This window comes from Vulpes vulpes, chromosome 12 (genome assembly GCF_048418805.1).
Source record: "Vulpes vulpes isolate BD-2025 chromosome 12, VulVul3, whole genome shotgun sequence".
Classification (NCBI taxonomy): Eukaryota; Metazoa; Chordata; class Mammalia; order Carnivora; family Canidae; genus Vulpes; species Vulpes vulpes.
In genome coordinates, this window is record NC_132791.1 from 162,242,664 (window position 1) to 162,258,804 (window position 16,141).

The 16,141-nt window shown below is 41.2% G+C and overlaps 1 protein-coding gene across 45 annotated transcripts in view; it reads left to right on the forward strand.

Annotated features, from left to right (window-relative positions):
• CAMTA1 (calmodulin binding transcription activator 1) overlaps positions 1-16,141 on the forward strand; it is an 845,853-nt gene that overhangs the window by 255,009 nt on the left and 574,703 nt on the right. Inside the window, exon 1 of one of the 45 annotated variants that reach the window (XM_072731168.1) lies at positions 3,063-3,248. The exons of the other annotated variants lie outside the window; for them this stretch is intronic. The gene's annotated coding sequence lies outside the window, so the exon portion shown is untranslated. Of the gene's footprint in view, positions 1-3,062; positions 3,249-16,141 lie in introns of those variants that run through there. 45 annotated transcript variants of the gene reach the window in all.

Here is a 16,141-nt window from a genome sequence, read left to right on the forward strand (position 1 = left end):
TGTGTATATTTTGGTAGCTTAATGCCAAAGGTCAATTTCTCCAGGCGGGACAGCTTTTTGATTGTTTGCTCAACAGCAGTCCCCGTCTTCTTTCTTGCTAACAGGTGTCAATGGCCAGATTTTTGGGGAGAGGCCAGGTCTCTTTCTAGCCATGGGGAGTCAAATTGGATCAATCTAACCCATCACGACTAGTGGTTGGTTTAGGGGCAGGCTGTCACTCACTCAGTGCCAGTGGGATGTGCAGGAGAGCTGGGAGAAATTTCCTAGCTCTTTCAAGGGGGTGTGAGAGTTCACTCTTCTGGGCTTTGAGAACCTGATGACTTCAGGGAGCTGTTGTGACCTCCCAGCTGCCACTCAAGTGCTGCCATGTGGGTGCAGCCCGAGGTCAGTGCGTCTGAGCTGAAAGAACAAACACAGGTTCCCGATGATGTCAGTGACATCACCCGTCCCTCCAGACCCCCTGGGACATGAGATAATGCATTTTCCTTTTTGGGTCAGGTTTAGGTTCAATTTTCTGTAATCTCACAGCCAGACATATTCTTGTTGATATAGACGCTTCTCTCTTCAATCCACACACTGTCAACACCAGCCTCCTTTCAACCCTTTCCCATGTTCCTTGTCCTGCACTCAGTTTCACGCAAAAGTGCTTCCTTTTCTAACTTGCCAGTGCTTCAGAAAATCTTTGCTTCTGTCTTGCATCCCCTCTCTCCTGCACAGCGCCTGGGTCGCCTGGTGTTCTGCCTATATAGTAAGATATCAGTAAGCACTTACTGAGTTGAATGTGAATTTTAAGGATAGGACTTTAAATTTAGTGACTACTCATGGGGTTCTGAGAAATTATTGAAAGCCAGTCAGTGGCCTGAGGGGAGTTCGGGCTGATCCGGGCAGATACTACTGGACCAGACTGGTGGTGCCAGGGATGAAAGTGTCTCGAAGGAGGTGCCAAGGAAAATCCATCATATGGCCTAAGCTCTGTTTTTTTTTTTTTTATTGAAAAATCCATTTATAAATAATCTGCACAGATAAAGTAAAATGTACTTTATTGGGATTCAGAAAAATTCATGGCTACAGAACATGGGCCCCGTGTAGCTCTCTAGATCCTGATTAGCTGCTGGCAGCTCCCCATCACAGAGGACCCTCTGGCCCTTTCAGAGACTGCCCTGAGATGGAGTTCCTTTCTTATTTCTTAGCATGCTGTACATGAACATTTTCTTCCTCTTCTTTTTACATATTGGCATTTAATTGATATGGGGTGTTTAGCTGAGTGGATTTATTGCCCTGTTTTCATGGAGAGGGCGAATGGACCCTCTGCATTGTCCCTCATCATTCTCCTGCTGGAGAGCCCCTGGGGCAGCGGGAGTGGCAGCGGGCCTCACTCCTGCACAGCCATAAGGTAGGAAAGGCAGGTTTCAGACACCCCCTGCCCTTGCCCTCATGGGCCTGCTAGGCCCCCAGTGTCCTATGGGGGTTGTCTTCCCATTTCACATAACATCTTTCTTCCCTGATTGTTCCCTTAACCCAAAGAGAACTGGCGAAGGCTGTCTACATTAGCCATGAAGGAGCAGTCATCAATTATTGAGCACCTGCCTTGTTCCATGCACTGTGCAGAGCGCTTTCCTGTTTCATCTCAGGAGACCCTTGGAGGACAGAAAGGAGACTCTGATGTTAAGTGGCTTGCCCAGGGTCACCTAGTTTGGAAGTGGTAGAACCAAGATTAGACTCTGCAATTTCTCTTTTAGAAGTTCACTCCTTTCCACGAGGATCACAGTGATCATATTTTCCAAACCAAAAATTGGATGCAGACTGCCTGGCACAGAGTGAGGAGGCAATAAATAGTTGTTGAAGGTGCAAACAAATGAACCGGATCATGGGCCAGCCCGCAGGATAGATCTTGAGTCAGTGGCTGAGGGGAGCAGCCAAGGAGAGCCTGGCCCACAGCATCATCGCTGTGTGGCTGCAGACTTTGAGAGGTGTGGGGCAGCCGAGGACTTGCACACAGCTGCCTGACCAGGTGCATTTGCCAGGCCAGCCAGGTCTGGAGTTGAGTAAGACTCTAGACGTACTCTAGGCCCAGCTTGGGAAAATATTACACAGTACAAAATAAAATTAAACAGTATTAACCACAGGCCCAAATTGCACCTATATTTTAAAAAGCATTGTGCAGCTGAGACTTATAAAGCCTAGCACCAGCATGAGGCCGTCTTGTTTAATGAGAACCTCTGCCACTTCCTGCTCACTTCCTTGGCCTCCCCCAGCCTGCTCATTCATCCTTTTCTGATGCTCTTGCTCCTTGGGGTCGAAGTGAGGCTCCTGGGTAATATGTACCCTTTGCTCTCTGGAGGAAGAGGGCTCTGCTGCAGGCAGGGCCTGAAAGTGCCTGGATTGGCCAGCTCCCGGATGTGACAGCTTTGGGGGTCACAGGCACCCCTTCTTCCTGTGTCAGTGGAAAGGAAGATAGCTTAATCAGTGCAGCTCACTTGGGGGCATCTCAAGGAGGCTCCATGGGCTCTCCTGACATCATGGCCATGGAGCCAGGAAGGTTCCAGAAAGGAAATGTATATGTTGCACTAGACTTTCTAGACTTACAAGAAAAGCATAGATATTAAATAGCCACTTATGGCCTTTTCTTTTTAATTTTTCTTTTTTCTTTTTCCTTTTTTTACCCCCAGGGGGTTCCCACCTTGCCCCGCCCCACACCACACTCCTGGCCTTATTTCAGGTTCCTCATTAGTTCATGTTGGATCCTGAAGTAAATAATTTTCATTCAGTAATGTGTTTTCCCTTACTTGAAAAGTGGGTGGATTCTGGTGCTAGTGGTCACTGCTGACACGCTGTGACTCTAGAGTGAGCCTCTGGGGTCACATTTCCCTTTCTGCATGCTAATGCTCCTTGGGCTTTGCACAACAAATGCCTTTTGAGAAACTGGCTTTATCTCTGATATGCAGGTCATGTCATGCCCAGTGAGCCCTAGTGGTGATAACAAAAGGGGCATTTAGCTCAGACCCAGGCCAGGACCAGGACCACTGTCTCCATACATTGGCTCCAGCACATCACTGGGCAATGCCCTTTTCTGTTGGTGGCAGGGAGGGGACAGGCAGACATATCTTCCCCAGTTGCCTCCACCCTCCATCCTTCTATCTCATCAAACTGTCAGTACCTGCCATTTTTCCCAAGCATAGAAATCATCTGTGTGTCTGTGTATGTGTGTGTGAATTCTAGAAAAATCACTCAGGCATGCTAAAGACTTGGTAAGTAACTTGCTTTGGTTGAAGGGACTGGGGAGCAGATGTGCTTTCTTTGGCTCTGAGCACCCAGGCAGGATATACTTTAGAAGGGGAGGACTGCCTGTGTGTATGTTTCTGGGCAAGAGAAAGTTCAGAGAGGGACAGTCTGAGCTCCAAGCTGCCACTGCTGGCAGAAGTGGCTTCTGCTTCTGCACAGAAGTACCTGTGTTGGCTGAGTATAAAAGGGGAGGGCACGTGAGTCAGAGCCCACAGGCCCATGGCTTGTGCAGGAGTATGGTGCCTCCTCCTTCTTTTCCCCTCTTCGAGCAAGGTCACAAATGACAAATGAACAGGAGATGGTGAAGGTGGATTGGGTAGGATCTGGACGTGTTTCTCCTGACCTTGATGGGGCCATGTCCCTCCTATTTGTAATCTTGGGCTAGAACAACTGACAAATGGCCTGATAGGAAACAAAAGCAAACAATAGACTCACTTGAAAGATACAGTGAATAGAATTTAATTGAATTTCTTTTTTTTGTACAGACATTGATTTGACCCTGTAAAATGTAGAGAGTAAATCATTAGGAGAATTAGTATACATTAAAATGTGGTTTATTATCATGGAACTTTTATTGTGCTTGTAGTTGTGTTTTTAATTATTATTTTAATGACTTTATTTCAAATCGTGATAAATCTATTTTATTTAAAAAAATAAATGGACTATAGTTTTACAAGGTGATATGTAGTATAGAGCTGTTGATGAGTATTGCTCCTCCATTAATGAGAATGAACAGATTACAAAGACTGAATATGGACCGATTTACACACTTAAAAAAAGTCAATTAATATCTAACCATTAAACACAAATGCTGTAGATTAGTCTCACTATCTTATCTATTCTCTGGACTCCTATTGGATCGTGCAGAGATTAACTTTTTAAACCAAGTAAGTGAAAGAAGCTAAAAATGGAAATGCCTAGGACCAATTAAAGCAAAGGATTTGGGGCATAATGTGGTGCAAATACCCTATGCCATGCTGCCTGGGGTCGTCAGGAAATGAGCAGAGAGGATGAAGGTGACTGTAAATCCAGTCTTTGAGGGATGAAGTAGGGGATAGTGGCTTTGTTGGTAGGATCAGGGTTTTGGACTATTTCTCTGATAGTAAAGGTAGATTTGTGTTGGCCTATCTGCCTTGTGTCTTCTGAGCTTTCTTGAGGTCAAGGGTAAATCCTTGTTACATGCTTGCTGGGGTTTTGTGTGCATTATGGTCTGCATGGAGATCAGCTCCCGGACCACTCTCTCAATACTGAACTCATCCAAGCTGCGTTACATGATGCATGTTATTAGCATCATGATCATATGTCCTAAATTTCCTGGTACAAACCTCGTATTTTAAATATTTGGTTCTATTAGCCACATACGGCCTCATACCGACTTCTTACCTGGCTGCATACTGGTTGGATATTTCTGATTTTGTAAGGTTGTCAGGCAACATGTCTTGGCAACCAGAGGCAGGAGAATGTAGAGAGGATGTGTGTGGGCTCTGGAGACAAAAGGTCTAGGTCTGAAACCTGCCACCAGAATTTATTAGCCAGATGGCCTTGAACAGGCTTATTTGTTTGTTTGCTTGTTCGTTCAATAAATATTTATTGAATCTGGGTCAAGCAGTATTCTAGGAACTGTGATCAAAATGGAGAAAAAGTCAGTATTTTAGTGGGGACTGTGGTAAGAACAGAGAGGGACAATTAAAAAAAACAGTATAGCAATATGTATAGTATATTGCAGAATATGAGGTGGTAATATATACCATAGGAAAAAGTCATGTGGGTGAGGAGGACAAGGAGTACATAGGGGAACGTTACTATTTTATACAGTGATTAGGGAGGGCCTTACTAATAAGGGAACCTTTGGTTTGAAATCCAGAAGTGAGAAAATGAGCCAAGTGGAATTCTGAGAGAAGAGTCTCTTCTAAGTTTAGAGACATGCAAATGCAAGGCCCTGGGGCAAGAGCATCCTGGTCTGTCCACTGAGTGGCAAGGGAGCAGCGTGGTTGTAGCAGAGTGGTAGGAAATAGATCATAGAGGGAGTGGGGGCCAGATCATGCAGGGCTAGTAGACTGCTGTGAGGACCTTGGCTTTGACTTTGAGTGAGGTAGGAGTCATCTTAAAGGAAGATATGGCATAAGCCAGGAGACCAGCTAGGAGGCCATTGCAATCCTCTGGGTGAGAGGTGCTGGCAGCTGGAACCAAGAGGGCAGGAAAGAAGGTGGGAAAAATGTTGGGTTTTGAACATATTTTGAAGGTAGAATGAACAGGATTTTCTCATGAATCTCTAAACAGAAGAGACAAGGATGGCTCTCAGGTGTTTTGCTTGAGCCACTAGAAGGGTGGAGGTGTCATTTGCTGAGATAGGGAAACTATAGGGAGAGGATGTTTTGTGTGTGTGTGGGTGGAGGGGTGCGTTCAAGGGCTCACATGTGAGGCATGTGGATTTTAAGATGCCTAGCAGGTACGCAGGTGGGTATTTAATAGGTAGTTGCATATTTGAATCTGGAGTTCAGGGTACAAGTCCAGCCTGAAAGTAGACATTTTGGGGTAATCAGTGTAGAAATGATGTTTGGAGCTGTGAGTTTCCATGAGGTGACAGGGGTTGGGGGGAGATGGAGAAGAGGTCCAAGGACTGAACTTTGGGGCATTGCAGTGTTTAGAGGGCAGGATGAAGAGAAATGAGTGAAAAATATTGAGAACAGCAGTCAGAGAAGTAGAAGTTAGACCGAGAGAGAGATGGAAGTCTGAGAGCCTGAGTGAAGACAGTGTTTCTACAAGCAAGGACAAGCAAGGTAAAGGCTCAGAATTAGTACTGGCTTTGGCAATGTGGAAGCCATTGGTGACTGTGACGAGCACCGTCTTGATGGAATGGTGGGAGTAAAAATGTGACAGGAATGAGCCTAAGAAAGTATGAGAGGAGAGGATTTGAAGGCAGCCAATATGGACACTCTTGAAGGGAGTTTGCCCTGAAGGAGAGCATAGGATAGAACGGTAATGTTACTTAAATTTTTTTTTAAGTTTTTAATTTAAATTCAATTTAATTAACATAGAGTGTATTTTTAGTTTCAGAGGTAGAATTTAGTGATTTATTAGTTGCATATAACACCCAGTGCTCATTCCATCAAGTGTTTTTAATGCCCGTGACCCAGTTACCTCATCCCCCCACTCACATCCTCTCCAGCAACCCTGTTTGTTTCCTTGAGTTAAGAGTCTCTTATGGTTTGCCTCCCTCTCTTTTCCCATCTTATTTTATTTTTCCCTCCCACTATGTTCATCTGTTTTGTTTCTTAAATTCTACATATGAGTGAAATCATATGATATTTGTCTTTCTCTGACTGGCTTATTTCACTTAATACATACTTAATACATTCTAGCTCCATCCATGTCATTGCAAATGGCAAGATTTTATTCTTTTTGATGGCCAAGTAATATTCCATTTTGTCTATCATCCATCTCCCCCACCCTCATATCTTCTTTATCCATTCATCTGTTGGTGGACATCTGGGCTCTTTCCATAGTTCAGCTATTGTGCTTTTTAAATTTTCAGCTTCCTTCTCTGTGAAAAGGGACAATGATAATGCCTGTATCATAGAGCTGTTGGGAAAGATTAAATGAGCTGCTGTTCCACTCCCAGTGCTTGGCACATAGTAGGGATCCTGCATGTTTGCCAGTACTGTTACCTGACTTCCATGGCTGAGGTGTGGGCAGGAGGATCTGAGCTGGTGTGTCTGCATCCAGGGTTGTTTCAGGTAATCTCTGATAGTCTGCCCTCCTGAGGCTGGAAGTAAATCAAAAGTTTAGGTAAATTTCCCATTTTCAGCAGTTGTGAAGTGGCACAGAAAGATCAGAAAGTCAGAAGTACCATAGTCCTGCTAGGTGGTTGGCTTATCTGCATGACTATGCAAATGAGGTGTGTTGCCGTACCCACTCGTATATTCTGTTTTATTGCCTGCTTTGCAGAATGGCACATTTCAAGATGAAAGCTATTTGGACTTTGAGCTAGAGTCTCTGAAGTATTTTCTTTTTGATTATAAAAACACGTACTAATTGTAGAAAAAACCCTGAAAAGTTGAAGGAAATGTACAAAAGAGAAATTTATCTAAGGCCTCACACCCAAATCCAACTGCGGTTAACATTTCAGTAGATTTTTTGCAATATTTTTATGAAGTCTTTTAAAATATAATTGAGATTGATATACTGCTTATATGTGTAAAACGTATTTGAAACTATATAGCTTTGTTTCTGAGTTTTTGTCCCCAATATTGTATATTAGGCATTAAATTCTCATGCATGTTTTTAATGGCTGGGTAATATGAAATCTTTGAGTTTGCCACCTAAGCCTATATCAAAGTAAAGTGATAATAATAATAATTAACCCTGGAGGAGGGTGGGGGGATGGGTAACTGGGTGGTGGACACTAAGGAGGGCACTTGATGGAATGAGCGCTGTGTGTTATACTATATGTTGGCAAATGAATTTAAATAAGATATTAAAAAATACATAATGAATTTATAAATAAAAAAGTTAACCCTTATATAGCATTTATTGAGTTCCAGGCTTTGTTTGAAGTACTTGGTATAAGTGAAGTCTTTTAATCCTCATCATCACCTTCTGACACAGGTATAGTCATTATTCCTAGTTTACAGTAAAGTCTTTAAGGCTGAGTTAAAGTCCTTCATTGAATGTGAGGACCAAAGAATGAGAGAACTGGTAATAAAACAGCCAGTGTTCCCTGGGTTTGCCAGGCAACTACTTTCTTTTTGAAATGCCTGTAGTTTTAGGAGTAGATGTGGGAGGCATGCCTCCTACTTCAACTTTGCAGGGTAAAATCCCAGCAATTTAGGTAACTCATATAACTCATCAAAAGTCTCTCCCCATCCCTTCTCTTACAATCTCTTGGTAGTTGTGGTCTTCTATTTATTTGCTTCTCTTGATTTTCATCCTGTGTTCTCTTCTACCACTGCTTCTTAGTTACAACTTTCATTAGAATTCCTGGGGAGAGGAGTCTTCCTATTCAAGTATGGAAAGAAACAACTGTACCCTAGAGCAGTTATTTCCCAACATCTGTCCTTGACATCTAGAAATACATTTCATGTTCTGACTCAGAACATACACATATATATTTACCTGTGATGAACTATCTGAACAGAAGTTTCAAGGGACAATGCTACCTGTGGTGTACTCTGATATGTTTCATTCCATTCCACTCTACTTTATGCCACCTTATGCCACCTCATGCCACCCCACCCCATTCCATTCTGTTCCATTCCAAAGAAATATCAGTTCCCACCCTAGATTGATTTAAGGATTCACTAATGGGTTAATGGGTTATGGCATGCAGTAAGAAATTGCTGTTTCGAGCCCGGGTGGCTCAGCAGTTTAGCGCTGCCTTCAGCCCAGGGCCTGATCCTGGAGACCTGGGATCAAGTCCCATATTGGACTCCCTGCATGGAGCCTGCTTCTCCCTCTGTCTGTGTCTCTGCTTCTCTCTCTGTGTCTCTCATGAATAAATAAATAAAATCTTTGAAAAAAAAAAAAAAAGAAAAGAAATTGCTGCCCTGGAACCACAAGTTTGATTCAGAACCAAGGACAGCATCCCCATACACTCTCTCCCCTGGCATTGCATGTTGGTTTCTTATTTTGACTCCACCAACTTGTGTTCACTTGGCTGTTCCTGGATTTCCCATGGCCCACTTTGGATCTTAGTGGTCTTAGAGTCTCCACCACTTTCTAGTTTAGGTACCTAGTCTTCCAAGATCAAAAGCTGTTTAGAGAGAGGGCCTAGGCCTTCTTCATGGTTTCTATCCCCCATAATGACCAACCCAGATTTCCAAGGAATTAATGGAGCTCAAGTGAAGCTAAGAATATTATATCAAGGCTACTCCCTTGGAGGTGCAGCTGGCTGCAGATCCACTGGGAATGACTTCGTAGACTATTATGACATTGGACAGGGAAGGTCTCCCTTTACTGGAATCCTTTTCTTTTTTACATGACCAGAGAAAAAGGCCAGTTCAGTCCTCATCCTATTGATATTGCCATATTGTGACCCTTTGTGAAGCAAGCTCCCTTTTAATAAAAGTTTTGACATTAAGTGCATCATCACATCACAACCTTCTCAGGAAGATAGATTTGATTGACTGTGTTTTCTGCCCTGCAGCCAGTACTGCTCTTCAAATGACACAATATGATGCTTGTGGGCTCCTTATCACTCATCTTACTCCTTGATATTATCAAGAAACAAGGGAAGAGGAAGATCTCTTTTTTCCTTTTAAAGTAATCTGAGATTCTGAGGGTAGGGCCCAGCTTATCAAAGAGAAGACTGTACAGACTATCAGTGGGCAGGTTTTGGATGCATCTCCCATTTTAGTTTTAATTAAGGCCTGAGATGGACCTACATTTGTGTCTTTGGGGGTCGGGTATCTGCATGATTGGTCAGTATTATCTTTAGGTTGGAGGCAGGTCCTGTGCTGCTCTTCCCAAGGGATTCCTGTTGAAACAGCATAGTAGTGGGCCTTTTGAGTTGTGTGTCAGCTAGGAAGGCTGTGTTCATGCATATGTTAAGGCCTTCTGAGACCAAACTCAACTGCTCTTCAAAGCAGAGTAGAACAATTACCTCTAGAAAATTCATGAATTCTTCTCCTGTTTACTCTTCAGTTCCAAAAGCTCAAAGCTGGGGGTGCTTGCTTGCCATGTGGGATTCATGATCACAGGTGTTAGCAAATGGAGGTGGTGACTAAGCTTAACTTCTTTTATGAAGGCAGGTTATGAAATCCAAACACTATTGAAATCCAAACACCTTTCATCTATTAATGGCCACTAGTGGCCTATAATCAAGTCACACTCTGTTAGCTACACAATTAACTTGTTTGTTTGAAGCGTGAATTAAAGATTTGAGGCATTTGCTAATTAATCTTACTTGCTCCCTACTTTAGCTAAAATCCTGTATTTTCCAAATTCAGGCGGTTCTGGAATTTAAGGACAGATATTTGTTGACTCAATTTCCTTCCTACATGAAATGAGCTTGTTTTGCTTTTGCACAGATGGAGAAAAGTAGGCTCTCAAGCCTTTCTTCCCCACTGGACTCTTCCTTAATTTCATTCTCAGCTCTGTAACTTATGGCAAGTGCCTCCTCCTTGCTGCAGTTCTAATGGCTCTCTCAGCTTGAGTGTTGTACCCCTCCTATGAGAGCAGAGGCGAGTGCTGGTGTCTCTCCCTTTGCCTGCCTCCTTTGATTCTTTCTTTGTTTGTGGCTCTCTTCTGGAGCGAGTTTCCTTTGTAGATAATGGGATTCCATTATGGGGTGTTAGGGCTGCTCTGGAACTGTCGGCTGTGAGGGAAGATAGGAGGTTTGATCAATGGTTTCTGCTTGTATCTTGGATGTGTTAATTTTAAGATGGCTTGCTTCTGTTTTTATTAGTTTTATTGGATTTGGGGTAGGGGAGGGGTTAGGATGAGTCTTAGTGTTTGTTCTGCAAGGAAATTTAGTTGTTCGGAGTTAAGTTGCTCTGCTTTGCTGGGAGGCAGGAAGGGCCAAGAGCAAGTCAAAATGCCCACCTTTACTCTGTCCTTATAGAGTTCTGCTCTCAGAACCATCATCTGTTACCTTCAAGTCCTTTTCTGACCTCTTTGAATGATTTAAGACCCATTTCCAAAGGATTCTATTGGTTAATGCTAGAGCAGAGGTAGAGATTTTAGCATTGTAGGTAGGGTTATCTATTGATAGGAAGAGAACACACACACACACACACACACACACACACACAGAAATAAATTCCTGATTTTCATAGCTAGGGATTCAGAATTTATTTTACAGGGAGGTAGGTGCACAAAGACCAGCAGATGCAGGATATTTTTACATGGCTTGTCCCCTGTCCCTAGTTCTTAATGGGAGTTGGCAGTGTGTGGCTGTCAGTGACACTTTCTCTACAGATAGAATCCTGCCAAGGTTGAAAAAGAAGCCAAATTCTTGCAACACTGCTTCTGTTTTATATTCAGGTTTATATCACTATTCTGGAAGGACTTATAACAACAATCTGTGCTCTTTTAGGCTCTTCTGATTCTTGAACTGAATCTGTCAGATCAGCAAGTCTACATCTTCATCCAAGGGTAGAAGTGAAGGGTGGGTGTTGTTAAGACAGAATCAGTATTCAGTTGTCCCTGGACATTATCTCTTCCTCCCACTTTTTGATACTGGAGAAAGCCTGGATCCCCATAGACTTCAGGGTAACCTCTCTCTGAAGCAGCAATGGTACCCTTGAAATTTTAACCCAGGCAATGTCCTTTATTCACCAGATTGCTGACTTCTCAAAAAAAAAATAAAACAAAAATGTAAAAATCTAAAAATTCATGGTAAAGACTTTTGCTGCTGTCTGGTGGAGTAACTGGGACCAGATTTTTCCTCTCGCTATAAACAGTATAAAATTGGACAAAATATGTGGAATATTTTCAGATGTTATGCAATAGTCAGGGTAGGACTTTGGTTCCCCAGAGGATATTGTGAGTCCAAAACCACTTGGTATTTCAGCTTGGAGGCGTTTCAAGTGTGGTTTCAAGGAGGTTACCCCAAGCAGAGTACAGTCATCTTGCTGAGTTGAAGAGATATCAGAATTGGAGGAGATTGAGATGGCCAGGTATCAGAAGACAGAATGTCAGAGAATAGAAAGCCTCGTGGAGAAGGTGCTCCAGAATTCTACATGGGTCCTCTGGAAATAGCTATTGGATATTGAACTGTTGAAATTTGCCAAGGCTGGGCTAAAACACCTCGGCTGTAAGGTGAAAAATTCCCAGAACTCATGTAGGACTGGGACGTGTTCAAATTATGAGCAGCCAGATTGGATGAATGGGATATATAATACAGAAGGAAAAAAATAATAGTAGGGCTAAAACATTTCTTGAATAAGAGGTATGTAAACCCACCTTTACAAAGATTAAGTCTTAAGAGGATCAAGTTGATCTACAAGTAATTCAAATGCCTGCCAGAGCAAAGCCTACCACTCTTTATTTAAAGATATAATGGCTGACAGTTTTCCAAATTTGATGAAAATTATAAACCTAGTGATCCAAGAAGCTCAATACACCCCAAGCAAGATAAATATAAAGAAAACCACAGCAAGGCACACCATAATCAAATTGCTTCAAATCAGTTATAAAGAGGAAATCTTAAAGTCAACCAGAGGCTGGGCTGGGGAGAGGGTGGGAAGACACAACACAAGAGACAAAGATAAGAATTTATGCAGATTTCACATTAGAAACCATGCAAACCAGAAGACAGTGGAGTAAAATCTCTTATGTCCTAAAGAGAAAAAAACCTGTCAGCCTAGAATTCCATATTCAGTGAAATTATCCTTAAAAAAAAAAAAAGAAAGTGAAGTAAAGATGTTTTCCCATAGACAGACAGACAGACAGACAGACAAACACACACATTGACACACACACATCAGAGAATTCATTGCTTGGAGACCTGTGCTGTAAGAAATGTTAAAGGAATTTAATGTGAAGGATGACACCAGATGAAAACTTGGAGCTATACAAAACAGTGAGGAGTGCTAAAAATGGTAAATGTAAGATATTTTACTTCGATTACTTAGGTAAACCTAAGATATTTTCCTTCATTTTTGATTTCTTTAAAAGATAATAGTGGTTCAGATCCCTGCTTTGAAGGGTCTAGAACATAATTGAGAAGTAAAGTATATGACAACAGATAATATCAGGAATGAGAGAAGGGGCAAAGTGGAAGTATAGTGGTTTAGTCTGCAGTATGCAGGAGTGGTCTAGTATTATTTGAAGGTAGCTTCTGCTAAGTTAAAGATGCATAATGTAAATCCTAGAGCAACTACAACTAAAACAGAAGCAAACCTAATAAGCCGAGTGGAGATAAATGGAATACTAAAAATTAAAAAAAAATCAGTTAATCCAACAGAAGGCCAAGAAAAAAAGGAACAAAAGAAAATGGAACAAAGAACAAATGGAACAAATAGAAAACAGATAGTATGATGGTAAATTTCAACTCAACCACATTGATAATTACACTAAATACAGTCTAAACATTCCCAAAAGAAAGCAGAGAACTTGGAGTAGATGCAGATTTCTTAAATTAAGCTTTTGAGAAAAGAAAAAAAACAATAAATTGAACTTGAGCAAAATTAAAAACTTCTCCTTGGGGCGCCTGGGTGGCTCAGTTGGCTGAGCATCAGACTCTTGATTTTTTGTTCCCATGTTGGGCTCTGTGCTAGGTGTGGAGCCTGCTTAAGATTCTCTCTCTCCCTTTCCCTCTGCCTGCCCCCTTGACATCTCTCTCTCAAAAGAAAAAACAAGCAACAACAAAGCTTCTGCTTTTTGATTGTATCATTAAGTAAATGAAAAAGTAGTCCAGAGAAGGGAAGAAAACGCACATAATGTGTAAATGTTATGAGGGACTCATGTCCAAAATACAAAATAAATTATTAACAAAAAGGATAAACAACCCCATTAAAAACTGGACAAAAATTAAAACAGTCTTTACAAAAGAAAATATGTAAATGGTCAATAAGCACATGAAAAAGTGTTATGTCATTATTTATTAGGGAAAAGCAAATTGAAACTGCAATGAGATGGTTACATGCCTACTACAAGGGCTGAAATTGAGAAGCTTGATAGTGCCAAGTGTTGACAAAGACATGAAGCAACTTTAATTCATATACATTCCTGATGGAAATATAAAATAGTGAAAACACTTTGGAAAAGTGGTTTGGCAGTTTCATATAAAGTTAAACACATACTTACCCTATGACCAAGTGATTCCATGTACTAAGTTTCTACCAAAGAGAAATGAAAACACACTCCCACACAAAGACTTTTGAATGAATGTTAATTCCTTATGAATTTTTATTCATAACAGCTTACAAGTGGGACAACACAAATGTCAATCAACATTTGAATGAATAGACAAATGATGACAAATCTTTAAAATGGAATAATACTTTGCAATAAAAGGGAATGGATTACTACACAACAACATGGATTAATCTCTGAAACAATGAAAGAATTAAAGAAATCAGATACAAAAAGAATACATTGTATGGCTTCATTTATATAAAATTCTAGAGTAGGCAAAACTGATCTGCAATGACAGAAAGCAGATCAATGGCTGCTTAAGTCTGGAAGTATGACAAAGATGGATGGAAAAGGAGTATGAAGGGACTTTTCATGGTGTTGGAAACAGTTTATGTCCTAAATGTGGTGATAGATACATAATATACTTGTTAACATTCATGGAACTGTGTGTTTAAAATGAATTGAAACAGTCTGGTCATAACTTGGGGAGAGGACCCAAATAGACTTTTTATTTCTTTTTTTTTTAAATTTATGATAGTCACAGAGAGAGAGAGAGAGAGAGAGAGAGAGAGAGACAGGCAGAGACACAGGCAGAGGGAGAAGCAGGCTCCATGCACCGGAAGACCGACGTGGGATTCAATCCCGGGTCTCCAGGATCGCGCCCTGGGCCAAAGGCAGGCGCCAAACTGCTGCGCCACCCAGGGATCCCCAAATAGACTTTTTCAAAGAAAACACACCCATGGCCAACAGTCACATGAAAAGAGGTTCAACATCACCAGTCATGAGGGAAATGCAAATCAAAACTGCAATAAGATGTTATCTCACACCAGTCAGAATGGCAAGTATCAAAAAGAAGAGAAATAACAAATGTTGGGTACGAATGTGGAGAGAAGAGAACCCTCCTGCATTGTTGATGAGAATGAAAATTCATGCAGCCACTGTGGAAAGTGGTGTGGAGGTTCCTTAAAAAGTTAAAAATAGAAGTAACCTATGATCCAGCCATACCACTTCTGGGTATTTACTTGAGGAAGATGAAAAGAGTGATTAAAAAAAGATATGTGCACCCCAATGTTTATTGCAGCACTATTTATATTAGTCAAGATATGGAAACAACCTAAGTGTCCATCAATAGATGAATGAAGAAGAAGTGATATATATACACAATTGAATATTACTCAGTCTAAAAAGAATGAAATATTACCATTTACAACAATATGGATAGACCCAGAGATTACTATGCTAAGTGAAATAAGTCAGACATAGAGAGACAAATACCATGTTATTACACTTATATGTGAAATCTAAAAAACAAACCCAATGAACAAACAAAAAATCGGAAACATTCAAATACAGAGAACACACTGATGGCTGCCAGAGGGGAGAGGTGTGGGGAGGATGGACAAAATAGTGAAGGGGATGAAGAGGTACAGACTTCCAGTCATGAAATAAGTCACAGGGATGAAATGTACAGTATAGGGAATATAGTCAATAATACTTGTAATAACTTTACAGATGATAGGTAGTAACTATACTTATTATGGTGAGCATTGTAAACTCACCATATACTAATATATACTAATATATCACCATATACTAATATAACATTGTATTCATTTTTTTTAAAAAGTGCATTGGGGTGCCTGGGTGGTTCAGTTAGCTGAGCATCTGACTCATGATTTTGGCTCAGGTCCTGATCTCAGGGTTGTGAGATTGAGCCCTGTGTCCGAGCTTTGCACCCCTTGCGGCGTCTGCTTGAGATTCCCTCTGCCTTTCCTCCCCCACTCATGTATACACACACTCTCTCTCTTAATAAATAAATAAATAAATAAATAAATAAATAAATAAATAAATAAAATCTTTAAAAAAAGAATAAAGTACATTGCCATAGAAAAACATCAGGAGTTTCCAGCAAAATGAATGAATGAGCGAATAAAGGAGTTTCATTTTTTGTATGTAAATTATACCTCAACAGAACTGATTAAAAACGTTTTAGCCCAACAATCATGTGCCTAGAATCTGCATATATTACCCTTATGTAGTAATACAGTGTGTTATCCCA